Source organism: Nicotiana tabacum, chromosome 2 (genome assembly GCF_000715075.1).
Source record: "Nicotiana tabacum cultivar K326 chromosome 2, ASM71507v2, whole genome shotgun sequence".
NCBI lineage: Eukaryota > Viridiplantae > Streptophyta > Magnoliopsida > Solanales > Solanaceae > Nicotiana > Nicotiana tabacum.
Window position 1 is genome coordinate 13,802,302 of NC_134081.1, and position 27,894 is coordinate 13,830,195.

Genomic DNA, 27,894 nt, shown 5'->3' on the forward strand with positions numbered 1-27,894 from the left:
GAAACTGATCAGAGATACTTCTAAGATCATTCAAAAAGCAGAGGTGATAATTTCTCACTGTTGCATAGAAGCAAATCAAGTGGCAGACTTTCTTGCTAAGCTTTATCAAGTGGAACTAGTACCTTTTATCACTCTTTTCAACAGCTTCTGAAAGAGGTGAAAGGAATTTTTCAACTTGACAAATGGCAGTTAGGTAACATAAGAAGAAGATAGACAAAGCTACTTTTTTGTTAGTTGAATTATTATGGAAGTGTTCTTGTATAGTGAAGTCTCTTTCATATTTTCTTTTGAAGACTGTATGTCACAGTCTTGTAAGTAATGCTTTGGAGGTCAGGTCTATGCCCCCCTCCTCTCTTTGTACTTTGCAGCTTTTGTATGGACAAGGTAGGGGTCAGGCCAAACCCCCCACATCAACGGACCCCCCACATCAACGGCATTCTGCCTTGATGATGGCTTAACAGAAAAAAAAAAAAAATTATCTAACACCACCATTGGGTTTATGACCTTTAGTTTGGCAGTGAAAGTATAGCGATTTAGAACTGACTTGTGGCTGAAATATTGTAGAAAAGGTAATAGGACATTGAAAGCTATCTAATAGCTGCAAAAAACAAAGACTGTTTCTGGTTGGGTACCATGAAAAGCTAGGTCATGTGCGACTGTATTCCCAATTGTAAATCGCTTTCTTACTAACTTAAAATGGTTTCTTATCCCATTATTGGAAGATAATGTCTCTCGTATATGGACGGCTCTTCATGTTTTTTATTTGCTCTGAGTGTCAATTTCACAGCCTTGTTGTTTCACATTTTCTCATTAAAAGAAAAAAAAACTATGGGCCTGTTTCTGTCTTGTTAAATGTATGAGTAACGGTCTATTTCTGAAAGATCCTTTGGTTTCCACATGAAGGAAATCAGTAACTTCCTTCTTTGCTGCGTTTGATGCACTCTGCGAGGAAGGCACAGCAACACCCGTTTGCCAGGCTCTTGACGAAGTTGCTGATATTTCTGTACCTGGTAAGTTCAACATTTTCTTTAAATTGTTTAGCTGATTTCATTTGATTGGTCATCTTTTGTGGCATTTCTATGCCTTATTTAATGCAGTCTCATTCTAGTTCGGTGCGACTCTTTAACTTTTTCTGGTAGGAGGTCACTGTATGAGTGTATTCTGTTCTAGTTCTAGCCTCCCTTTGCTGAGATGATGTAGTTTGACTAAGAGTTGGGTGCAGAACTGCTTGGAACGTTAGTATGGACTTGAAAAAAGTGGAGTAGGGATGATCATCAGGATATAAAGTTGTAATTATACTTATTGTATGTCACTGCACCTTGGGAGAAGGAAAAGTATTTTAAGAAGTGACTTTAAGGTTTAAGTAGTATGATGGAGGAAGAGTTTGGTTAGATGCAGTGGCATGCATATTCTAAACCCCTCAATATATCATAACGCTGTGATGGTGTCATATAATCTACAAAGCAAATCACTGTTGTGAGTAGCTGGGTCACATGACCTAATAAAGATTTAAGAAATACTGTGCAAATTTACTGCAAAGCGAAATTACCAAATTTTCCTTGACTACGAAAATTAAGCAAAATGGCCTAAATTTTCAATTTCGAAAATTCCCTTGACTTCTAAAAAGTAGACTAATGACCTATATCTGGAAGCAGTTTATAAGGTGAAATTAGAACATAATATTACATTTGAACATTTTCAGAGTTTCCTTCAAAGTCTATCAATCAACTAAAACTTAATCTCAAAATACTTGGGGTTCGACAAATGAGTTTCCTAAGTTTCTCTATTCAAATCTTGTTCTTTCTAGTACAGATTAGAGGTTCTAAAATCTCACACTTTATCTTACTCAAATATCTAGTTCAACTCCATCTAGTTTTATCGCCTATAGGCGTTCTTTGCTTCCGTTGTGATGTAGTCTTGTTGCATCGATCTCTGAGAGATTTTAGTTCTACTGATATAACTTGTCTTGTATTTGATTTTGGGCCTACCTTATCTCCTTGTATCACGTTTATCTCGTCATATTTTCTGAACTTGGCTAGCTGCATACTGAGATGTTCTTTAATGTTTATGGATTCGTCTATAGATGTCTTTTTTTTTTTTTGAGATAACATTTTGTATGTATTAATAAAACCAGTACATAGGTTGTACTAGAATCCAGCAAGACCCAAGAATATCTAGGATTGATGCAGTATCTTCTGTGTAAATCTGATTACACCAAAAATAAAAAGCAGGACACAATTAAGCTTGATCTTATGCAATGAGTTGGTTCTGTCCTCAAAACATATGGAATTCCTCTCTTTCCAGATTGTCCACCAAATACATGCTGGGACAGTCCTCCATCTATCTCTGCCTATTGCTTCTGCTGCAGCTTCATCCCAACTGAGAAGAACTTCAGTAATCAGACTAATAAAGATCTTCCATAGCTGGTCTGTTATCCTGCAATATAAAAATAGATGGCCAACTGTCAGCAGTTTCCCACATAGAAAGCATCTTGAGCACAGTGGAATCCCTCTCTTTATGAGATTATCCTGGGTCAAAATAGCCTCCTTTGCTAGTAGCCAAGTGAAACAAGCTACCTTATAGGGAATCTTGATTTTCCATATATGCTTCCATGGCCAATTAGTTATCTGTAAACCAATGTGATTCAGAATCTTGTATGTTGCATTCACCTTATGAAGTCCTCTGTTGTGTTGGGTGTGTAGTTATGTGGCGGGTACTTAAAATATTTGTTAAGCTTTCGTGTTTTTTCAAGACCTATAATCTTGTCACACCTACTAGAAACAAGTACGCCAAGGAAAATGGAGGATTTTATATAACGTTGGGTCTCTTCTTACGTATGAGTATATGAGTAAAGAGAAGATAGCATATACAGATGGTATATGTGTAAGAGGTGGGAGGAAGATTTAGGTCATTTGTTTATCAATTACCAAGTAATGTGGAGATTGTGGAATATAACTTGTCTTTAGGTGTGCAATGGAGCATGCCAAACACCTTCTAATGTTTGATTCTTTACTGGACTTTCAGAAGGGAGAGAAGGAGAAGTACGGAACTTATTTCTGTAGAAACTACAAGATATTTCTTGTTTTTGTGAATTTTGATAGCACCTGTGGGTTTCCAATTAGTCTATATAATTGGATACTTGATCTTAGCCAAAAGGCTGAGAAAGGTATAGTCTAGATGATTGGATACTGTTTCTAGAGAATCATATTTCTGTCTAGATTTTCTACTGTTGTATATAACTTGTACAGATGAATGTTTTATTACAACTGTCACCTTATCAAAAGAGAAAAAGCGAAAGGAAAAAGAAGATTTAATGTGAGCTTATCTCTTTATCATGCTAGCTCATACATTTCTTTTTTCCAATCCTTCAGGCCTTTGCTTTTGGCACAACTCGTCTAAGGTCTTACCCTTGGATTTTCCTATTGCCTTCTTAGCTTCTCTTCACTCTCTTATGCTCATCAAAGGCCTTATCTATCTTCAATTCTTGCCCTTTGCATGCGTCGTCCGATTCATTCTCCTGCTACAGAAAATTGCCACGTCTCATGGCATCTTGCTGTTTACTTCTTGCAGTATGCATTTTGATTTGTCTGGTTCTTTTATGGATCTCTAAAAGCATTTTAATTAGAGCTTGATGGAGTCGCTTAACATACAATGCTTCATATGCTTTTAAATTTTCATTGCTGCAAAAGATTTACATCCTTTTTGCAAGTGAAATGTAAATCTTCATGCGATTGTCTGTACCTTTGCAATTGACTTTTGGAAATCTTGTATTAGTTTTCTTTCTAATCTGTTCACTTACGTCTGTGTTATTTGTTTATGTTGTTTGCGCTTGTTTTTACGTTGTGTTGTCCTCCTTCATACTTCGGTTTAATGTGCAGGATCAAAGGACCACATAAAAGTGCAAGGTGAAATTTTGGAGGGCCTTGTGGCTCGCATTGTAAAGCGTGAGAGCTCAGAGCACATGGAACGAGTACTGAGAGAGTGGCCTCCTCCGCCATTAGAGGGTGGTAAGCTGATCATTTCCTATATGGTCTTACTAAATACTCTATACCGATATTTACTGTGGGTTAAGATGTTTATTTGCATGCTTAAATGAAGCAGTGTGAAGATTGTTTTGTTATGTGGTGCAATTCTCATTTGAAGGGATAGAGAAGCCTAAATGATAGGTAGAGTGACCCACATCACCTTGTGGCCATTTTTAACGTGTATCTTCTATTCATCTCCTAGTCGTATGAGACTCCTGTAATACACCCAAGTTGAACCTCGAATTAAGCTTACTGCTTAATATATCTAAACGTGTTTGTGACACTTGTTTCACTCCACGTGTTTTTAATTATTTAAGAGGAGCACAATCTATATATTATTAAAAGGAGAGGAAAAAGCCTCCACATTAAGTCAAGTGGCAGCCTCACAATAGGCCACTTGGCAATTGAGGACCAAGTTAGTTAGGTTAGGTAATAATTAGTTTCTTTTTGAATTTAAATTTTTAAAAAATTAAATTATGCATTATGTGTTGTTACTAATTAGTTACTCTTTTTTGAATTTGAAATTAAACATACTTAACTATTTTTTTTACGGAAACAATAATTATTATTATTTGAAAATTATTTATTCTGAAACCTATTCTATTTTGAATTGGGAAGTTGCCAACACATAGTATTACTTCATTTATTATATTAAAAGAACGATAGTGAAGCATGATGTCGAGCCAAGTATCATATAGAGAAAATGCTACTTCACACTTTAAAAGCAAAATATAACTAGATTTTATGTCGATAAATAATTCATATCTATATTATAGATTTGTATAGACAATTTGTAATGCTAAGAATGTACTTGAAATTGAAAGCTAAAATACACAATTTTTAATATTCTTATTAGATTATATCATTTCGACATTTTGTATGTATTTGAATTGACATACAAAAATATTTGAATTGAGATAAAGCTTATAAATTTTAATCGGGAGACAAAATAAATTGAGCTAATTTAAAAAATAAAATACATTCCTCTCTCTTCCCCTATTTATATTGGCCTCGCAGCCTGCATGTCATTATCAATTCACACAAAATAAAAGATATATAATAATGAAACAATTACAAGCAACATAGTAAAAAGTGTAAAAATCCAAACTTTATATTAAAAATAAAATAGAAGAAAAGTCTAATTGCTTATTCCATATAATGTAGAAAAAACATTAATAATATTGATACATTTTATACAAAATAATAAAAGAACATATATTTTGGACGAAGTAAAAAATCAAAATTAGTATTAACTATGAAATTATTTCGGTTATAGATTATACATAAAATACTAAGTTTAAGAAATAAAAGAAAGTAAGTAAATAATACTCAATATATTATTGATAAATTTAGACAATTGAAGAATTAAGCAAGCTTGAAATTGAAGCCAAGTGGTAGTCAAGCTTGATATGAAGATAATATATTAAAAGTTATCTAAATTATATTAAAAGAATGGTAACCGAGCTTGATATGAAGCCAAGTGGCGTATTGAGAAAAAGTAAAAAACAAAATAGAATGATGAGACTTATTTAAATTTGAGATGACATATAATACCATGTAATTAAAATATTAATAAAATCAAAATTAAATAATATTGAATATTGAAAGATTTTCAAGTAACAAATAAATAAACTTACTGATAAGAAAAATAAAACTTATTTTTAGTATAAAATTATAGAGATAAAACTTATTTGAATTTGAGATTAGAAAGTATCTTTTGAATGATGTTGAGAAAATTCATACAAATAATAAAACATAACTAAAACCATAATAGATAAAGTCAAAAATAAAAAGATATAGAACAATGAATGAATTTCAAGTAAATGAGTAATAAATTAATAATCAACTTTCTCAGGAGTAAGAAATCTATATTATCTATGTTATATTAAAGAAGATAATAAGCAAGGACATTAAATCCAAAGGCAAACTAATAAAAAAGTTCACATGATAGTGCAATCATACTGAGCAACGAATAAAGTAATAACGATAATCGAGGAACAAAAGGAGGAAAAATGGTATAAAATATAATATGATAAGATGTATTAGAATTTCAAATCAGAAAGCGTTTTTGAGTTATAATGACAAAAATCATACATATGTAAAACACCACGTAACTTAAATCTTAATAGATAAAGTCAAAAAATTAAAATATAGGCAATGAAAGAATACCAAGCAATAAAGCATAATTTAAAAGATAGTTGACTTTAATAATTAAATCTTAAAAATCATAGTTTTAATAAAAAGTCAAAGGAGAAAACTTCACTTCTAGGCATATAATACAAAATAACAGTTATTAAAAAAATTGATAGATTTATAACTAATAAAGAAAAAATTAATTTATATTTTGGACGAATTCAAATGAAGATGTACAATGGAAAAAAAGTTTCATTGAAAAGTTCTATATCTACATTATATTAAAAAGAGAGAATTAACAAAAATATTAAGTCAAGTAACAGGCTAATATAATATCATAGTAGCAAATGAAATAATATTAAATATAGTAGATTATGTAATAAAGAAAAGTGAGGAACTGAAAAGTTATTTGATAACCACATGAATCTTTTTCTGATTTCATAAAATTTTCTTATTGGGCATATTTCACTGGATAAAAAAAAGGAAATTAAAATTTAATTCAAGCAATATGATATAATGTGGTCAAACAAATTAGATCACACCACATGATTTATATTTTCCGTGCATCACGCTGGTGCTATACTAGTTAATCTTAAGATGAACATTTAGATACTTTTCTATTAAGAAGTAAGACTTTGTACAACCACAATCTTCAATTCCATTACCCAACCTAATTCCAAAATTTAATAGGATAAAGAGTATATTTTACTGCTGATGATATTGTTATGATTGATGAGACGCGAAGCGGTGTTAACGAGAGGTTGGAGGTTTGGAGATGGACCCTTGAGTCTAAAGGTTTCAAGTTGAGCAGGACTAAGACAGAATACGTGGAGTGCAAGTTGAGCGGCGGGTCGGGAGAAGCGGACATAGACGTGAGCTTCAAGTACCTGGGGTCGGTTATCCAGGGGATGGGGAGATTGACGAGGATGTCACACACCGTATTGGGGTGGGGTGGATGAAATGGAGACTAGCGTTTGGCGTCTTGTGTGACAGGAAGGTGCCTCCGTAACTTAAAGGCAAGTTCTATAGAGTGGTGGTTAGACCAGCCATGTTGTATGGTGCAGAGTGTTAGCCAGTCAAGAATTCTCATATCCAGAAGATGAAAGTTGCAGAAATGAGTATGTTGAGATAGATGTGCGAGCACACTATGCTGGATAAGATTAGGAATGAAGATATCCGGGTGAAGGTGGGCGTGGCTCCCTTGGAAGACAAGATGCGGGAAGCTAGGCTTAGATGGTTCGGGCACGTGCGGAGGAGAAGCCTGGATGCCTCGGTAAGGAGGTGTGAACTGCTGGCCTTGAGGGGTATGAGAAAAGTTAGAGGGCGGCCTAAAAAATATTGGGGAGAGGTGATCAGGCAGGACATGGGGCGGCTGCAGATTTCCGAGGACATGGCCCTTGATAGGAAGTTGTGGAGGTCGAGTATCAGGGCTGTAAGTTAGGAGATAGGAGGCTAGTCTGATAGTGTTTTGATCTATGCTGCTAGTGGCTCCAATTGTGTCCTTAGTACTTCATTAGGGTTGTAGGTTAGATTGTAGGAAGCTAGTCTGGTAGTGATTTGCCTTAGGATGTTAGTGGCTCTTGTTGTATCCATATTACTCCATTGCGTCTGTAGTACTGTGCCATTATTACTGCTTAGTGTTATTGCTTTCCTCTCTATTTCCTGGTTATTGTGTTGCTGGTTTTATTTTTCTGGTTTCTTTTATTGTTACTGCTGCATAGTCTCGTTCCATCTTCTTGTGCCGAGGGTCTATCGGAAACAGCCTCTCTACTCCTCCGAGTAGGGGTAAGGTCTGCGTACACACTATCCTCCCCAGACCCCACTTGTGGGAGGGTTGTTGTTGTTGTTAACAAAGTTGCCTTTGGTTTGTTGAGTTTGAGAGGGCAAAATTAGACTGATAATTTTAGTACAGAAAGTTGTGCTTGTAGTACACTAGAAAGATTCTAAGTACATCTTGGATAGTTAGATCTTTGATGAATACTTTCGTTGGAGTTTATAAATTGTTAAAACATTACATATTCCAAGGTATTATCTCCAGAATGAATGTGAATAGAAGTCTCAGACTGATTTTGTATTTTAGTGCAAAAATTTTAGAAAATAGAAACAACTTTGAACATTTTAAAAATTCAAGTACATCTGGAGTTTATTTCAATCAATCATACGAACAAAGCCATGAGGATTCAATGTTGAAGTGGCTCAAGTAGGACTCAGACATCAGATAAACTAAACAGAAAGAAGAGGAACTAACTTTGTCATGGCCCAATCTAAATAGAAATATCCCCTCTCGAACAATTCACGTGAGGCAGTTACCACAAATCCAGACTTTTAATTTTCTTTGGTTTTGTGTGCTTCTTATCTTTCTCTACTTTTATGTGTCCTTAATGTGAATCAATCTTTTTTGAATACTTTGCTAGGTATTTGGAACATAGGTCCTTTGACTGGAAAGCTGATGGAATCAGTAGATAATCCTCCCAAAGATTTAAATAATATAGAGAATTCCTTGTGTTTTTTTTCTTTTATTTTGTATAATATTGGTCTGAGGTGAGACTAAATGGAGCGACTTAGTTAATGAAGATTCAGATAGCCAACCTCAAGTTGCTTGGGTTTGAGGCATAGTAGTTGTTGTTGCTAGACATTTGGTTTTATTTCTTGTTTTCATGTGCATAAATGTTTTTCTTTTTTCCAGAGGGCTTGGACCTAGGGCCTACGCTACGTGCAATATGTGCTGCAAATGGACCAGAAAAGCAGGTAATGGATGTATTCTATGAGGACACATGCAGTGTGCTGTCAAAGGCGAAAAACATTAAAAAGCGCTTCAGGTCTATCAGGGTTTTAAGCCCAAAGCACAATCTAAGTGTGGGTTTAGTTAAAATGCACGACGAAGAAAAACAATAAAATTATACATGTAATGCAAGAAACTTTACTAAAACGATTTCCATAACAGTAGAACATCTTTTTGCCAATCATATTGTTTAGTATCACCCTATTTAAGATAAAACTTACGGCTTACGGGCCGTGAGGTGAACGTCTTAGTGCCTTGCCTACACTGAAGCACAACCTAAGCGAGCCGTAGCGCGTACCTGGACTTCTCTGAGCTTCAGGGCTTAAGCGTGCCAAATGAGCCTTTGACAACACTGGTCACATGATGTACCAGTTCAGCAGCTAAAGAGTAGTTTCGTAACCATAGTACTAAACTCTACATATGCAGCAGATAAAGGCACTTCTTCAGAGTGCTGGCACGGCTTTCTGCCCAAATTATTTGGACTGGTTTGGAGATGAAGAATCTGGTTTGCATTCAAGAGATGCTGATGGATCTGTTGTCTCAAAGTTCTTACAAGCACATTCTGCTGATCTTTCTACCAGAATATTAAAGGTCCGGAAAAATCTCTGACATGAATCAATTGAATGTATCTCCTAATCAATTTCTTGCTTGTTGGTTATGTAATTCTTGATAGTCTCTTCTTACATATGTTATCACAATCAGACTATAGCAATACCGGTTTTCAGAACAAGAGATAGCTTGCTAGTATTTGTATATTGACCCTAGTTGGTCTTCCCTAGAAATCGGCTTATCAGATCACTTTCTTCTTATAGCATGTTCAAAAAACCACAATTTAGCATAATTGCTTTCACGATGATTGCTAATTGCTTCATGTTGATGGTTGTGCGTCTTTTCACTAAAGCAGGTGAAGTATGGAACATAGAAATCGTGGTGGGTACTGTCCTTGTATGGAACACAATCGGTAATGTAGGAGAACTAAAATATAGTAAAGGAGATAACTCATCCAAAAGGGAAGATATATGTGAGGAAAATTCACCAAAGTTTATCAATGAAGGTGATTTCACTTGTAAAAATAGTGAAGGAGATGATAGTGGAAGGTATAATAGTGGAAGTATCAAGTTTAAGGAGGTTCCGGTATTCTGGATTAACATGTGAATACCTGAATCTAATTACACTCATAGAATACCCTTGCATTTTTGTATCGGTGTGAGAGGATAAAATCATACTGCAACTTTTGCTTGGTTCCATGCATTTTTTGCGGTGCTCAAAAACAGTAGTGGAAAAACATTGCAATTCTAGTAATTTTGGAGACATCAGAAAGTGAGAAAACTGCTCTCTCAAAGAAAATGTTTTGTAACTTGGACATTGAGCTGGCTTGGCGTTTTTGGCACACTCCATGGATTTCAAATACTCAACTACATATTTCATATTTTCCTGTTACAATCTCGTAGCATTACTCCTATATTCTCTCCCTTTTTAATTATGTTATGTTTGGTGTGACATGAATTTTAATTTGGAAACCATTCTATGGTTGTGGTTCCCAGAGTGAGATGATGAGTCATTAGTGTTTTTGGGTTTCTCTAAGGTGCAAAGTGGAATATGCAGGTTTTCATTGTATTTTGGTGGGTGTTCCATTCGGAAGTGAACTTTGAACAACAAACCTAGTTTAATCCTACAAGTGGGGGATGGGGAGGATAGTGTGTACGCAAACCTTACCCCTAACTTAAGAAGATAGAGAGGCCGTTTCCGGTAGACCCTCGGCTCAGGACACATAAAAAGGAAGGAGTAACAACAAGCAACAACACCGGTAAACCAATCAGAAAACCGAAGCGAAAGAAACAACAAGTAATAATAGAAATCTAAGAACTTCGATTACAATTCAAAAAGAAAAGCACGGCAATCAATTTAACTAAGGGAGGAGTACTATTTTCTTTTAAATTTGGCGTTGATATTTTAATCTTGCTTTACTTTTGCTCTCTAATTTAGTGTGACTTTTAAATCTATGTGTATGTCTGATTCTCTATCTTATATCTTAAATAAATGAATCCGTCTCCCTCTTCACACCATCCTCTCATCCTTCATGAGGTTGAACATGGTTCAGGGACAGGAATAGTGCTGTTCACTAATTTTATGCATCTCTTATTTCATACATATTTTTTGGTTTCTTCCTCTCTCTCTCTCTTAAACTGGTCCATTCTTTTATCATCACTTAATATATTCTCATTCAGCATACACTGGTTGTTCTTCTTTTCTCTTATTGTTAGAAATAAATTACTGACATTTTGGTTAAGCTCATGGAACTACGTGAATTGGTCTTAGTGTCATGGTGTGTGGCTTAACTTCTTTGTCACCCTTTTTTATCCCAAAAACCTGATTGATTGTTATAAGATTCTAGTTATCTATTTAGTCTCAATGTTGTTAACCATTATTTGGTATATATTCACTTCCTTCAGGAAATGGTTTGTTTGATGAGCGAAAAGCGCTTTCCTGTTGCTTTCAAGTGTTACTATAACTTCCATAAAGTTAATGATTTATCAAGTGGCAACCTGCCTTTCAAAATGTTGATTCATGTACATAGCGATTCAGGTTTCCGCCTTTACCAGAAAGAGATGAGGTCTATTTTGAACTATTTCAACATAAATTTCTCACCCCACCCCGCTTTTTCTCATATTCCAGCAAAATAATGTTTACCTTTTGGATACTGCTGCATATCTCGTGTGATTTTCTTGATTAAAGAAATTCTTGTCATGTCAGGGACAATCCAGGATTGTGGCCTTTGTATCGAGGTAATGTTTGTTCTTTTATTCTTCTCAGCCAAAACTTTAACTGATCTGCTAGCTGTTATAGTTGCTAACCTGTAAAGCCTTTTGATGTTGCTAACGTGTAAAGCGTTCATTTGAAATGAGACACTGTTTTCTGTCTTAGTTTACTAAGAGGACTTGTCAGGGATTTGGCCAAAACTATTCATTCTCCATAGAGTTAAGAGGATGCTTCTTTCTCTTCTGGTAGTAAATGAGCAGTCTCATTGCTGGTGCTTGAGATGACGTGAAACTTTCTGTTAGTCCAATTTAAGAACAAAGTTGTAGTATTAGAAAATGCATATAAAATTCTAATGCAAGGACAATTTTAAGACTCTCCTCTAGAAGAACAAAGACCTACATAGTCATCATGTCTGAACGATCTATTAGGACATCAACCAATTCATCAGTGATCTGCATTTGATTTTTGTGTTTCATTCCAAAAGTAAATATAGTTTATGACCTATTCTGCGAATTGGTGGCATCCCTCTATGCATTTTCTGGACCATCTGGGAAGAAAGGAACAATGTTTGCTTTGAGGGCAAGAGGAATCACATTGCTAGAATGCACAATACTTGTCTTCAAAATTTTTTTTTTTGGTGTAAGAATTAGTTGAAAGTCTAGATCAATATATGGAGTTTTTGGATGTGCTAAGCAACTTGTAACTGGAAGTATGCTATTATAAGTGTTGTCTGATCTTGGTGTAATCTTATGTACCATCTTGGTACTTTTATCAATAAAATCTTTACCTTATCAAAAAAAAAAAAGTAGAAAAGCTAGCTGAATATTTGCTCTCAGAAAATTCATGATTATTTCTGTGGAGATATAAAGAAGTAGAAAGTTAAATTGCCAATGCTCATACCTTTCTGGTCTTCTAGGTCATGAACCTTGTAAGTAGCAGTTTGCAGAAAATTATCTGCTTTAGAGCTCTATTTTATCCCTCCCGCTCCCTCTGTTTCCTGCTTCATGGTTGATATCTTCATTCATTTTTTCCAGTTCTTCACCACCTATCTTCTTTTATGTTCATTAGAAGGGTAGGGTAGTCTCCACTCAGTGAGAGTCCCCTCCTCTGACTCATAGCATCACCTTTTGCACTGTGAGTTGCTGATGTAGCTTTTCACAGGTTTTTTCGTTGACCTGGATTTATTCAAGGACAATGAGGAGAAAGCTGCTGAAATGGTACGATGTAGCAATCATATGGTAAAAAATGAAGAAGAGGTCATTAGTTTAGCTGATGAAGAAGAAGATGCAAATCTGATGGTCAAGTTGAATTTTCTTACTTACAAGGTAATGCAGTTCATTAACAATGAGTTGATGTCACTCTTGCTGTTTGCGAGTTGAAACTGGTCGTTCTGCTGCTACTAGGGGCATATTTTTTCAAGTTGTAGTTATCTTTTTATTCAATTGTTATATCAGAATGCATGGCTCATGCAGAATAGAGCAGTGGATGAAATAGGTTTCCAATATTTTGTGATACCAACTATAACCAAAACAATTACATATATGATACTGGAACCAAAGTTGGCCGCTCGGAGATGGTTAGATACCTTCCTAGTCTCAACCACAAATGATGCTGACCAGGGATTGACAATATGAGAAATCAGAGTTTGTGGGTTCCAGGGCGGAGTATGTCTCAAGGCTAAAACTTAAAAGAAATGACGAAGGGGCACCTCCAGATGTGGAACCTGCTACTTAATTTTTTAAAAAGCTTAGGTGATACTGCATTAATCATGTCACTGCAGGGTAATCTTCTGATTTTGTAACTTGATGCCCTTGACGGAGGGCGGACTGATGAGGGCGGGTCAAGCAGAATCGGCAGGCTTCTAGGCTAGCAAGCTTCTGAAGAAATGGTGCACATGTCACCTTAGGCAAATCCCACATCAGAATGGGAGAGGAAAGTGAAGAACTTTATTCACATGGTACGCGCGCTTTTGGGGCTCGAGGTGGCGTAGCCCAAAAAGACAAATTTGTGCAGGCCTAGGCCCAAAGCGGACAATTCGTGCCATGTGCTTGGGTCGTGACAAATATGGTATCAGAGTCGAATCTCCCTCAGTATGTTGGTGAGGCAAACTTCAGCGAGGACGCTGAGTCCCAAGGGGTGAATGTGATACCCATGACAGAGGGCGGACTAATGAGGGCGGGTCAAGCAGGACTGACAGGCTTCTAGGCTGGCAAGCTTCTGAAGAAGGGGTGCACATGTCACCTTAGGCGAATCTCACCTCAGAATGGGAGAGGAAAGTGAAGAGCTATATAAGGCATGAGTTAAGTTCACATGGTATGCGCGCTTTTGGGGCTTGAGGTGGCGTAACCCGAAAGACAAACCCGTGCGGGCCTAGGCCCAAAGCGGACAATACGTGCCATGGGTTTGGGTCGTGACAAATATGGTATCAATTATAAAGAAATTGCAGAAAGATGGTGTGTGAAAGTAGGATTCAAATAACGAAGCTCCATGATCTTAAAAGCATGAAGGAATATTTTCTTATGGACACAATAGCAAGACATCCATGGGGCTTTTTTTTCAAACCTGTTCAGTTTTTCATTTATCTTATCTCCTTGTATCCCATGACAGTAAGTGTGAAAGAATTTTGACAAGGTCAGAAGGAATTTTTTGTGGAATGGAAACAAAGAAAAGAGAGCCTTTCATCTGGTGAAATGGGATAGGGTGCTTCAAGATAAAAGAAAAGGTGGACTCGAAATTGAAAACATGAATGTACATAATCAACCAATGAAATGGTTGTGGAGATATGACAAGGAGATTAGGGGGTTGTGGAGAAGAGTGATCTCTCCTAAGTATTGTAAACACTAAACAGAGAGTTTGATTACACGCACTATCGATTCACATGCTTTGTGTCTATGGAAACACATTTGCAGTTTATGGCCAGTGTTCGAAGCTTATACAAAAATTAATGTTGAATATGGCAGGAATACTCTCTTATGATAGCATGTAATGATCTTTTTAGCTTCTCAAAGCTTTGTTTCTGAATCTTGGAATGGAAGCAGTTGGCGCATAAACTTTAGAAGACTTTGTTTTGACTGGGAAGTACAAAGGACGGCCCTTTTATTAATAGTGCTGAAGCAGGTGTCAGTAAATGCCAGTGTTTTGGATAGCGTGCGGCGACAAATAGCGACCAGGGCCCGCTTCACTGAGGCGCGCAGCGAAGCGCTTCCTTTTTGATGTGAAGCGACAATTTATACAAAAACATAAAGTTTTATATACATATAACTAAAAACTCAATAACAATAATATATTAATAAATATATCAATTCAAAAATTAAAGACTCAATAGATAGTCATAGTAGATTCATAAACTAAAGTCTAATAATAGTCTATAACAAGCAACATCTATTTTTATTCAAGATTTTCAAATTCTACAACTTCATGAATGTTAGCATTATATTACTATCGGATGACGCCATTTAAATGTTGTTTTATAGAAAAAAAATTATCAAGTCAATATGCAATTAATTATACTCTATAAGACTATAAGTCTATAGTTGAAAAAACAGAGCAAACAAAAAAAGGGCTACTGCCTCTGCTCTGCCTCTGGTCGAAAAACAGAACCCAAAAAAAAAACAGAGCTCTGGTCGAAAAACAGAGCAAAGAAAGAAGAAGAAAAACAGAGCAAAGAAAGAAGAAAGAGTTGATCACTGAAGAAAGAAGAAAGAAGAAGAAAAAGAAAAAAGATGAAGACATCAATGGTGAAGTCGACCGGAGCGAAGAAAAAAAAAAAGACAGCTGAAATAGAAGAAGAAGAAAGTACAAGAAGAAAGGAAAGAAAAGAAAGTAACATACCTGAGTTAGTGTGCTGAAGAAAATAACATACTTGAGTTAGTGTGCTGATGGCTTATGATGGAAGAAGAAGAAGATGATGAAGCCCTAATTTTTCTGTTGAGAATTGGTCGCTGCTCGTCGCTGAAGGAGAAGAAGTGAAACCCAAGCCCTAATTTTGTTTTTTAATCTAAATCGCTGCCTTTTCTTCTGTTTTTTTCAAATAGCGTCGCCTCGCAGCGCCTCTCGCTACACAGGCAGAGGCGCTCGCCTTTTCTGATTCGCAACAGACCAAAAAAGCGCAGCTGCCTCGCCTCGCCTCGGCACACACTATTAGCGACGTAGTGCTCGCTATTTACAACACTGGTAAATGCAGAAGAAGATCATCTTAGATGGAGGTGGCAACAGAATTTTTTTCCTTTCCAGTGTCTCATGCTGTAGACGGTGGAACAAAGAGCTGCCCAGTAATCTCAGTTGCCACAAACAGTTATGGAAAACCATATGCCCCTCACAAGGTAGCATGTTTGATGTGGCGGCGCACTCACGATGCTTGTCTTACTCAAAGAGACTTGAATCGACAGGGAATGATGATGTGGCAGATGCTATTTGTGTAACAAGGAGGAAGAGAGCAACAATCATCTTTTGAACAGCTGCACAGTAGCGAAACAACTATGGAACCTTTTCTTCAACCTGTTCAGTCTGCCATTTGTGATGCCTTGTTATCTGAACATTTGCTGTTAGGTCAGGGCTGTGGTGGTATTAGAAAGTCTCTGAAAAGAAAATGGAACAGAGTGCCAGCTTGTGTCTTTTGGTCACGTGGAGAGAGGAATATCAGGTGTTTTGAAGGGAAAGACAACCTGGTAAAGTTGCGAAGGTACAGATATTTGTAGTTTTTGTCTTTGTAGTGCAGCATTCGAGATGTAAGTGATGAAGACAGCTGTTAGAGTTCATCAGCTCACTACGGGATTAGAGTTTCTTTTTGTGTACAGATGTGATCCCTTCTTTTCGTTCTTGTGGAAGGAATCCCAGAACTGGTAACTCACAAGCATTATCTTAGTGCTTGGCTGTTATCATTTATAGAATTACTACATAACAGTTTCCAAAAAAAAAGAAGAGGTGAAGTAGAACGATGGAGAAGTAATGGCATATACTCACACATGCTTGTTGACTTCCCAAAAGAGGAGCTGCTTGTGTACTGGGTTTCTGGTACCACATATGCTTTTTTGGGCCTTCTGACCTAAATGTATATCATACTATATTTCCTAGCTGGTATTGACAAAGACTCTTGGGTTGTAAATGAAGGATAAAGAAATGATGTGAATACGAGCACTTAAAGGTGCGCCAGATGTTGATGAAGTTGGAGGCCGACCACATAGACCAAGGCTCAAATTTCAGTGGAGGCAAAAATAAAAACAAGTTAAGTGATTTCCATCTTAAATGTTTGTGAGTAGAGTTTCGCGGTATTTGTACTTGTGGGAGAATGCTAGTACTAATGGAATATAGAGGTACACACAAGTTGCTTTAAACACCACTTTTTTCCAACGAAATGACGTAAAGGCGAGGAAGGGGTTGGATACAGAGTTCGTGGTTAAGATCATATAGCTGGAAGCAGGATGTGCCTAACCATTTCGCTATGGGGTTCTTTATATGTTGAGCCCGCGAAGTGAATTGAAATAGTGAAAGTGACAGTAGTGGAAACTCAAATTTAATTTTTTGTAAAGTAATATGATACTCGGTTCTGCTGTCCATTAATAAGATCAAAATTCTGAACATAATTGGTTAGCATGCTATGTTGCATTGAAAGTTATCATATGTTGAGCAAAGAAATTTCGTTTTATTTTTGCTTCTTTACTGGGCAGTTGAGAACTTTTCTGATCCGTAATGGCTTATCGACTCTTGTCAAAGAAGGTCCCTCTGCTTACAAGGCTTATTACCTGAGGTGAGGTTCATCTTGTTGGCCCTTTGTTCTTCAATGGTCAACATCTGGTTTGGATTCCTTAGTGGCTTTATATGTGTTCTGTCTGCATTTCAATTTGTTGGATATAGAACTGCTGCTACATTGTAGTCGACATAATTCAATAATTATAAGTCGTTCCATTCACATCTTAATTGGTCTTTTTAGGAGTGTTTATCGTCACATAATTAAGTGCTACAGTTCTAATGAATTATCTAAATTTTCTAAGATGCTCATATGATTTGTCATGATCAGCCTTCACTTTATGGTATTCTACAGCCATATTTTTGTTGAATCTAGCAGGCTGGTAAACTATTGTTGAATTTCTAGTTTTCAGATCTTAAATGTCCAACACATTCTCAAAAAAAAAAAATCGTTCTCAAAAGATCTTATATGTCCAATCTGGCTAGTGTAACTACTGTGAATCTAGACTTCATTGTTTTTGTAATAGTTGTGTTTAACCCAAGTTTTTTAGGGTGTCTCTAACAAATTCTTCCCTTTGTTCGTGTGTTGGGACTACCAGCCTGTATTTTTACAATCTCAAGCTTGTGTTTTTATGGCCGACTTGATTCAGTGATACAATGATATTTTTCAAGTGCATTTCCTCTCAAAAAGAGAGAGAGTTGTTCTACTTAACAAAAAAAAATGTGAATGATGTTTTCTGGATGTACTGTCTTATCAATCCTCAATGATAAATGGTAATGTATATTAATCTCTATAACAATATGGTCTATCTAGGCAAATGAAAAGTTGGAATACTTCAGAAGCCAAGCAACGGGAACTCAGCAAGATGCTTGATGAATGGTAATATTACATGAAGTTATGATTTTCTATGGTGAGTCACTTTTATTTTCCCAGTATAGCATCTTACGAGGACTACATTCTCCAGGGCAGTATATATAGGCAGAAAATATGGGGACAAACCATTATCATCATCCACATATCCAAGTGAAGCTGACACTTGCCTTGGTCTAGTAAACATTTCTTTATTAAAAAAATCATACCTAAGTGAAGCTGAGCCCTTCCTTGAACAATATGCAAAACGTAGTCCGCAAAATCAGACTTTGATCGGATCTGCTGGAAATGTCAAAGTTGAAGATTTCTTGGCCATTGTTGAAGGACAAGATGAAGAGGGTGATCTCGAACCGGAGAAAAATATTGCACCTCCAAGCCCTAATATTTCCACCAAAGACCTGGTTGCGAAGAATGAGGGTCTCATTGTTTTCTTTCCAGGTAAGATAGAACTGGTTTTGAATTTCCAGACTATATACAATATCTGAATCTTTATGGTGGTTTTGTGTTATCATGTTCTCTACTAGTTGGCTTGTAGTTGCTGATATAAACGCTGGAGTCTTTATGTGTTTTGTACGTAATGAACCTCTTTTGTTTATAAAACACGCTGCAACTATTAAATATTGCATTTTTTTGACACGCAGTGCTAAATTGCAGGAATACCAGGTTGTGCTAAATCTGCTCTTTGTGAGGAAATACAGAATGCTTCAGCAGGGCTTGGAGATGATCGACCAGTTCATAGTTTAATGGGTGATCTTATTAAAGGTATGAGGTGATTTTCAACATCTTTTGAGGATGTTCCTTATTTATAAATGAATTTGATTTTGCATGTCCATGTATCTTGTGCTGTTAGGTTGTCATCAATATATCATATATTCCCTCCGTCTCGTCTTGTATGATGGTATTTGACAAGCATGGGGTTTGAGATGTGAATTATCCTTATATATTGATGCAGTAATGGTGGAAGAATATCTTTAAAGTAATGGTTGAAAGTTAGTTGATAGAAAAAACCACATCAAATTTTAAAAGTTTGAATAGTTTAAGGTATTTGAATTCTTAAAAGTTGTATAGAAGTAGAAGGACGTTAAACATTATGAGTTTTGAATAAATTGAGACAGAGGGAATATCTATTAGCTGTCTGACAAGCATTTACTTTGAATACAGGTGGAAACTAAATGCATTGTGATCTGGTTCTTTCTTGCCACAAACATCTGCTTCTTGAATCTTTCATTAATAATCTCTCTCTCCTTTCCTTGCTTGAAGGATAGCTTTTTCTCAGATAACAAAGTTTGATCTCTGTACGTCCATCATATTAATAGGTAGATACTGGCAAAAAGTTGCTGATGAATGCTGACGAAAACCTAACTCAATCATGCTTGCGGACAAGAATGCACCAAATGAGGAAGTATGGAGACAGGTAATTTTTTGTATTTGCTAAACTGTTCCCGGGTAGTACAAATCCTCTAACACGATTCTTATTAATTTAAGGCACTTCTTAAGGTTATTTCAGTTCCAAATTAACATAAAATGTAGTGGTAGTGCTTCAAATCATGATATCACCACGAGATTAGAAAGTCTAGTTGTATCAGATCTCTGTACTTTGCGTACAGCTTTTATAATGCCTCAGAATGCATATAAAGAACTTGAGTTTTTAAGGCTATTTATGTTCGGAAATAACATTAGATGTAGTGGTAGTGCTTCAAATCATGATATCCTGATTTGCCTCACAGGGTTTTAATTCTCATCTTTGCAGATTGAGAAGATGTGTCTAAGCACCAAAGCATCTGCTATTCCAGTTGTATCTGATTCAGAAGGTCTTGAGAGATAGTTCTTTTGTAGTTTCTGTTGCATACATTTTCAATAACCTATTATGCTGCTTCTCGTGCAAGTTTGCTTTAGTTTATGGAAAGCTGGGTCAATTGATTTGGTAATTCACCCAGTCTAGTGGCTTCATTTTGCATTTCTTACTATGTTTCCTAAGATTTGTGTTACTGACAATTCTTGTTTGTTGGTGAGTGAAAAATTAATGTCTGACTCAGGTGGAAGCATGGAAAATGCTTCCCGACCTCTGAGCTCTGACTTTGCAGTTCTCTTGTCTGTTTAACTTAAGAGTTATGAACTCTCTATCATCTTGTTATATGCTTTTGTTTCTTGGAGATGAGGCAGATACTTCCCACCTACACTCCTGGCTTTGCAGTTGTGTTATCTTTAACTTAGATTGGTGAAACTCGGTATTATCTTGCTATATTGTTTTTGTTTCTTGGGGAACAATTATTGGGTAAATGCTTCACGGTGCTTGCACAAAATGATGTTCTAGATTACCTTTCTTCACAGTTAGTGATATTGGTAGTGGTAGTAAGAGAATTGCATGTTGGCAAGTTCATTTGTTTTTTCTTGGGTCATACTAATCTATGTGTATCATGGAGTCTTAGTTACTGTCTGGCTAATCATGCAGGAACTGAAATCAATCCATTCTCTGTTGATGCACTTGCGATTTTTATATTCCGAGTACTTCACCGAGCTAATCATCCGGTAGGACCGGTACTTAACTCTTCATTACTCCGTCCTTGTATACTGCTCTCGCCCATTTACTCCATTCAACTTGGATATTGATGCCTCAGACCTCTCTGTTATGCTTGATCCTGAAGGGAAATCTTGACAGGTCATCTCCAAATGCTGGATATGTGCTGCTAATGTTTTATCACCTTTATGAGGGAAAGGTACAGATTCTTATACAGCTGACAAGATTATCTGAGATCTTTCTCTGTACGAACTGTTAGTTGACGAAGTAAATAAATAAACAAACAAGGGATCTGTATCTGATTCTGTTGGTTTGCTTTTCACTCAGAGTCGTCAGGAGTTCGAGAGTGAGCTTATTGAACGTTTTGGCTCACTTGTCAGAATGCCTCTACTGAAACCTGAAAGGTTGGTAAGATTTCTTTCTTCTGAACCCCCTTAATGATGTTGACCTCTTCAGCATGATTTGAGAAAAAAGGGAAGTGTCAATAATTGATTAAGGCTATAACATTTGATTTGATATTATAAGTGAATCCTCTTCATAATCGTTTTTGATTGCGTGCTATCGAGTGTGATATTTGTAATGCAATTTAGAACAAGAGGGTTTTGGTGTAATTTGTTATGCTAGGGGAAGGGTGCATAATGTTGCTGAACTTGAGTGGAAGTACTTGTAATTTTCTACGAATTTATCTCTCCATAGTTTGTCTTAGTATTATGATACCTATCAAATAAAAGACTTGAAAGGTTAATTCTCATATTCCTTGACAAACAACAAACTAAAGTCATTCAGAACAATGACGAACATTTGTAAAGTATCTAAAGTGGTTCTAACAGAGAAATTAATATAACCCCAAACATTGAATGTCTACATTTATTGGTGAGGTCTTTTCCAATTTAGGGCTAGGTTGTTCGATTGAAGTATTTGCTTGGTCATAAGACTCATTTTAGAAGAAAATGGAATTTGTTCTTATTTTTCCAGCCGGATGGTAAGGACAACCATTGTTTTTGTATAAGACATGATGACTCAAAGGTCCTGCATAGTATCATCATATATTGATGTTTGACATGCATCTGAGTTCTGACTGGCATTCAATGATCAAGTACGGTTTCACAATGTAGCCAAACTGGTTGTCTGTGCTTTCACCTAATCACTAACTTTCATTTACTGGAGTGAATATAGCTCTAATTTAGTTAAGCTTAAATTCTAACTCATACAATATATCAAACAGCCTTCCAAAATTTGAAGGAGATTGCTAACTTTGAACACAAACTCCAATATCGTCGCCGTATTTTCTTCACGACCAAAAAGAAAAAAGAGCAAAGATTAAGGAAAAGAAAAAGATGAAAGTGGGTGATATCTATAAATCCAATTGTTTTATATAAAGCTGGGGTTTTGAATACATGTATGCTAATTACAGCGAGCTGTGTGTTCCACAATGTTCGACCCTAGAGGATATTAGACACAACTAGAAGTTTCAGTGATATAGCTTATTGATGAAGTTGTGTCACCATCTCATTGAATAGCTTATGCTGTTAGAGGGAGCACACTTTTATTTTATTAATTATGTCTTCAACATGCTTCTTCACGTGCGGGCTTGATTCTTTTTGAACGGGCCAAGCACGTGGAAATTCTTGTTGATAATAGATGGTGTTGGACCCAAGACCTCTGGCTCTAATACCATGTTGGAGTTGTTTAACCATCTCATCAAAAAGCTTAAGCTACTAGAGAGAGCACACTTTTATTTTCTTAAATATGTCTTCAGCACTTATCTATAGCAATTCAACCAACAAAATACCACAGGTAACAGTGGAATCTGATAATATTCTACTATCATGTCAGATGACTTCCTTAATATCGTTAAAGTCTGTGCTCTGTTGGCATTGCTGTCGGCGGTATTTGGTATTTGACCTGTATAGTTTGAAACTGTTTCCATTCTAGGACATGTTGGTCTTCCCTTGTTCATTTTCTTTACTTGCTGTTGATATTGTTATGATCATATGAAGGTATCCTTTACCAGATTCTGTGAGGTCTATTATTGAGGATGGAATCAATCTGTACAAGCTTCACAAGAACAAACATCGAAGGTAAGTGTTACATTCAGATACTGTCAAAATGTGTAGTTAATGAGTTCCTCCACACCCTCTCCCCGTTTTTGCATTTGAGTTATAGTGTTCATGATGAGAAATAGTATTATGCCTTCCTATATGTTGCACCATATGGAGCTCTCTCTATTACATCCTCAGCTTAGATATTTTCAAAGTAAAAGTTTATGTTGAAGCAATTATGAATTGCTTTTGAAAATTCCACTTCTTTCTCCAGAATGCTTTATTAAAAGTAAGGATATTATGTGTGATAACTTTCTTCCAACTTCTTCATACGGGAGGCTTCAACTCTTTTAACTTTGTGATGACTACGTTCTGTTATGATGCATAGAGGTCTTGATAGTTAATGGTTAGCTTGATAATTCTGGTCAGTGGAGAAGATTAAAAAAATATTACAGCTTACAACAATTATTCTGCCAGTCCAAATATTGGACCTTAATTCCCTCTTTCTTTGGCTGCAAATACTTTTCTTATTCCTTTAGTCGATTGAATATGGTGAGCCCTTCCATTTGTTGTTTGACTGTTGATTATTGCTTTGCTGTCAACTTTAGGATGGTTTGTATGATTCAAAGCAGCACAGATTTGGGGTTGATCAGGGGTAACAGAAATTTAGGGCTTAAGGGTTCTATGATTCTTAATGGCATTGGGAAGTTTCCAGCGTCATATGGCCAGGAAAAAGATGGATATCAGGGGGCTATATAGGCTGGAAAAGCATTAGTGAAAATCTGATATGCTCATTGATTTCCAGTGTCCTGACTCTACTGAGTAATCTGAGCATGATCCGGAGCTGTGAAACTCATTTTTACGATTCTGCTTTTGTTGTAGGGAAAAGGGTCAAATATACCCCTCTACTTTCAGATATTGTCTACATTTAACCTCCGTTATACTATCGGGCCAAATTTATCCCTACCGTTATACTATCGGGCCAAATTTACCCCTACAATCAATAAACTTTTAAAAATTACCCCTCAGTCCGTCAGGTGACCGGGACCTAGAATCTCCCAAATCATTTTAATTAAGTTACTGATTCTTCTTCTTGGTCCACTATTTTCGAAATAATTGGCATTTACATGCTTTCTGAATTGGAGAAAAAAATAAGAGAAAAAAATATTAAATAATACAACAGTTAATAAACGAAGTATAGTTATTTGAAAAATCTAAATTAGGTAGCTTGTCTAAATTCTAAAAGTATTTACAACATCCCAATTTTAATGAATTCGTTGCACCAAATGTATGGGGACTTTGCAAGTATTAGTGATTGAAGTTGAAGTTCCTCGGAGACTTTACATTATCGAATTCAACTTTGCTTTAATCAAATGCCTACACATTGTGCACTCTTAAGTTAGTCGATCGAACTTTATACTAACCAGATAATGACAAAATATATTTGAATATACATGTATATACATAATGATCAGCTGCATATAATTCACAATAAATAGACCCACTGAATTCTACAGTGTGTATATGGTTGAAAAATAAAAATAAAAAAATTAAACAAATTCCAATCCCATTATTACAATAGAGAAGTGGGTGCATTGGTAATTAAAAATATTCTTGAATAATTTGTATAGCCTAGTAACTTTAGCATTCACATCAATAGTAATTTCTGAAAATAGTGGAGCAAGAAGAACAACAAGTGATTTAAATAAAAGGAATTTGGGAGATTTTGGATTACTTGACACATCAAAGGGTAATTTTTAAATGTTTGCTGATGATAGGGGTAAATTCGGCCAGATAGTATAACGATAGGGGTAAATTTGACCGGATAGTATAACGGAGGTTAAATGTAGACAATATTCGAAAGTATAGGGGTATATTTGACCCTTTTCCCTATGTTGTATTGCTATTGCCTAATGATAACTTTAAATTCCACATTTATGTATGTATACACACACCACATACGCATGTATACACAAATATAGTGCACTAAATTAATTGCAACATGAATATGAGCCTGCATTTTGTCTGCATGTTTCAGTAGGTTTAAGACCACTTATATGCTTTTTCTTTTGGGGCTATAAGATGTGTTTTCTCAACCATGTAGAATCCTCGATATTAATAGTTGGAGGACAAGAAAGTCTGATGTTTGGTTACACATTGATAAAGTTCATTTTGGGTATTTGAGTGATACGTTCATGACCAAAAGCTAAGTTCACCCACCATCCTATATATACAAATTTTTTCTTGATTAAAAATGTTCTAAGGTAATGGTGTTTCGAGTTGATTGATTGTTACTAATGAGTTTTTCTCGTTATGTGTGACTTTTTACATTCAATCCTGTAGATTGGAGTCTACAAAAGGGACATATGCAAAAGAGTGGGTGAAATGGGAGAAGCAATTGAGGGATATTCTACTTGGAAATGCGGACTATCTCAATTCAATACAGGTAAGTTTGTGCAGCTTAGCTCAGTGCTGTTAGATCTCTCAAGGCACGTAATTCTCTGATCTTACCTTCTACTGGAAATAAAATTATGATTGCTATAATTTTATTCAAGCCCTTCACTTCAGATGTTACCCATGACACGTAGATGTACTACATGCATACTTTATTTGAATTGACGTACATGTGTAGGAATTGTGTGGTAAAGATTGGGGGTACTTTGTGTGGGTTCTTCAAATACGCCAAAAATCAGCAACAAATTTGGCGCCCATACCAGATACTTAGACTCACCCATGTAGGATATATATACCCGTAAACGAGTCCATATAACATAGCCAATGACAAAGCACAGAAGCTTCTTTACCTGCACTGTTTGCACATATGTGTTTTTTCTCTATGTAACTCTTCTTTGACATGGGGAGGGAGTAGGAATTTGGAGGAAAGAGTGGCTTAGGTAGGAAGCCATGTCTGTAGAAAAAGAATGAATTACTTGCCTTAAAGTGAGCTGGTATGCCAAAGATGATCATACATGCTGCATGAGCAATGCCTTTCTGTTATTGGGGTTAGTTGGATGATTTAATATTCCATGATCAGCAACCCCCCCACCTCCCCCCCCCCCCGTGAACCCCAAGGCACAGAAGAGTAGTGACAGTTCGAAAGAAATTGGCCACATTTTGGTAGGAAAATATTTGGCTAGTGATTCTGCAAACTTCTATTTCAGGTTCCATTTGAATTTGCTGTTAAAGAAGTCTTGGAACAACTTAGAGCTATTGCAAGGGGCGAGTATGCAGCACCTACCTCTGAGAAGAGGAAGCTAGGATCTATTGTGTTTGCTGCTGTCAGCCTGCCAGTTCCAGAAGTTCTAGGTCTTCTGAATGATGTAAGTAAATTTGCAAACTTATAAGTTGCACTTATGGAGTCTTTGATGGCTGGAAATTTTTTATCTTGCTAGTTGTAGTTAGTGGTCTATGCTCTTATCATACTTAAGGGTTTGTGCACAAAACAATATATTATTCCTTGTGGCTAAATTGTTTTCTTGGCAGGTTGAAGAGAATGATAGTCTTTCTTGTTTATCTGATTGTTGCCTTCTGTTTCGTTCAATTAATAATCTCTTTATCCGAGAAAAGCAAATATTCTGCTTCCGCTCTATTGTCCTCTCAATCTTAGTGATTTCCTATCTCATCTGAAATTTCTGCATTTCGTTTAATAGCCTGTTTGGCCAAGATTTTTTTGGGGGCCAAAAGTACTTCTTTTTGGCCAAAAGTGCTTTTGGCCAAAAATTGAGGTGTTTGGCCAAGCTTTTAGAAGGAAAAAAAAGTATTTTTGAGGAGAAGCAGAAGCAGATTTTGAGAAGCAGAAAAATGTAGTTTTTCTCCAAAAGCACTTTTCTGAGAAGCACTTTTGAGAAAAATACACTTAGAAGCAGTTTTCAAAAACTTGGCCAAACACTAATTACTGCTCAAAAGTCCTTTTCAATATAATTAGCCAAACACAAACCGATTCTCACCAAAAGTACTTTTTTGAAAAGCACTTTTGAAAAAAACACTTCTCAAAATAAGCAGATTTTAAAAGCTTGGCCAAACAAGTTATAAAAGTCCTTCATATGAATAAAGTATTCGCATAAAGGACCCAACTATGTTATCTCATGCTTGTCATTATTTTGTGGACAGCTAGCCCAGAAAGATTCGAAAGTTGGTGCTTTCTTGAAGGACAAAAGCTTAGAGAGCTGCATTCAGAAGGCCCATTTGACCTTGGCTCACAAGAGAAATCACGGTGTCACTGCAGTTGCCCTATACGCTTCCTTTCTTGACCAAAAGGTGCCGGTCGAGTTGGTTGCTTTGTTGTTCTCCGAAAAACTAGCTGCACTAGAAGCTGAGCCTGGCTCCGTTGAAGGTGAAAAGGTCAATTCCGAAAACCAATGGCCTCATGTCACAGTATGGACCCGCGAAGGAGTTGCTGCCAGAGAAACCAATACACTGCCACAATTACTTTCACAAGGGAAGGCTACTCGAATTGATATAAATCCACCGGTCACTATAACTGGCACTCTCGAATTCTTTTGAATTCTACCGGTAACAATTTAGTAGGATCGTGTGCTTTTTTTTTTTCTTCTTTTTTTTGCAAGGGTGTGGCTTAATGGTCAATGAAGTGGGTTAGAACCATGACAACTCAGGTTCAATTCCAGCGGAGACAAAAAATACGATATGATTTCTTCCCATCGATCCAACCCTTGGTGGTGGATAGAGTTATCTAGTACTAGTTGCTGGTGGGAGGTAGCAGGTATCCTGTAGAATTAGTCGAGGTGTGCTCTAACTGGCCTGGGCACCACAGTTATTAAAAAACAGTTTTGCAGGATAGAATTAGATTTAGAGAAATGTATAGTGTCTATGTATTCTAGAGCGGCGGGTACTTTGACGATTATTGAATGTCTTAATATATTAGTTCTCTCTTAATTGCTGTCTGTTTATCCTGCGTTTGCTTAATATTGAGTATCAAATTATATCCCTGTTGAAACTTTGCTCAATTGTGTTTGGTTGCGACTGTGGAGTGAAGATGCAAACCATTTGGACATGAAATTTGACATGCGAAACATCATTTAAGGATTGATGGCATGGAAATAAGAAATATTCTGCTGAAT

At 36.3% G+C, this 27,894-nt stretch overlaps 1 pseudogene; it reads left to right on the forward strand.

Annotated features, from left to right (window-relative positions):
• Window positions 1–71: 71 nt before the first annotated feature.
• LOC107824232 (tRNA ligase 1-like) lies at window positions 72–27,736 on the forward strand (annotated as a pseudogene).
• The last annotated feature ends 158 nt before the right edge of the window (window positions 27,737–27,894 follow it).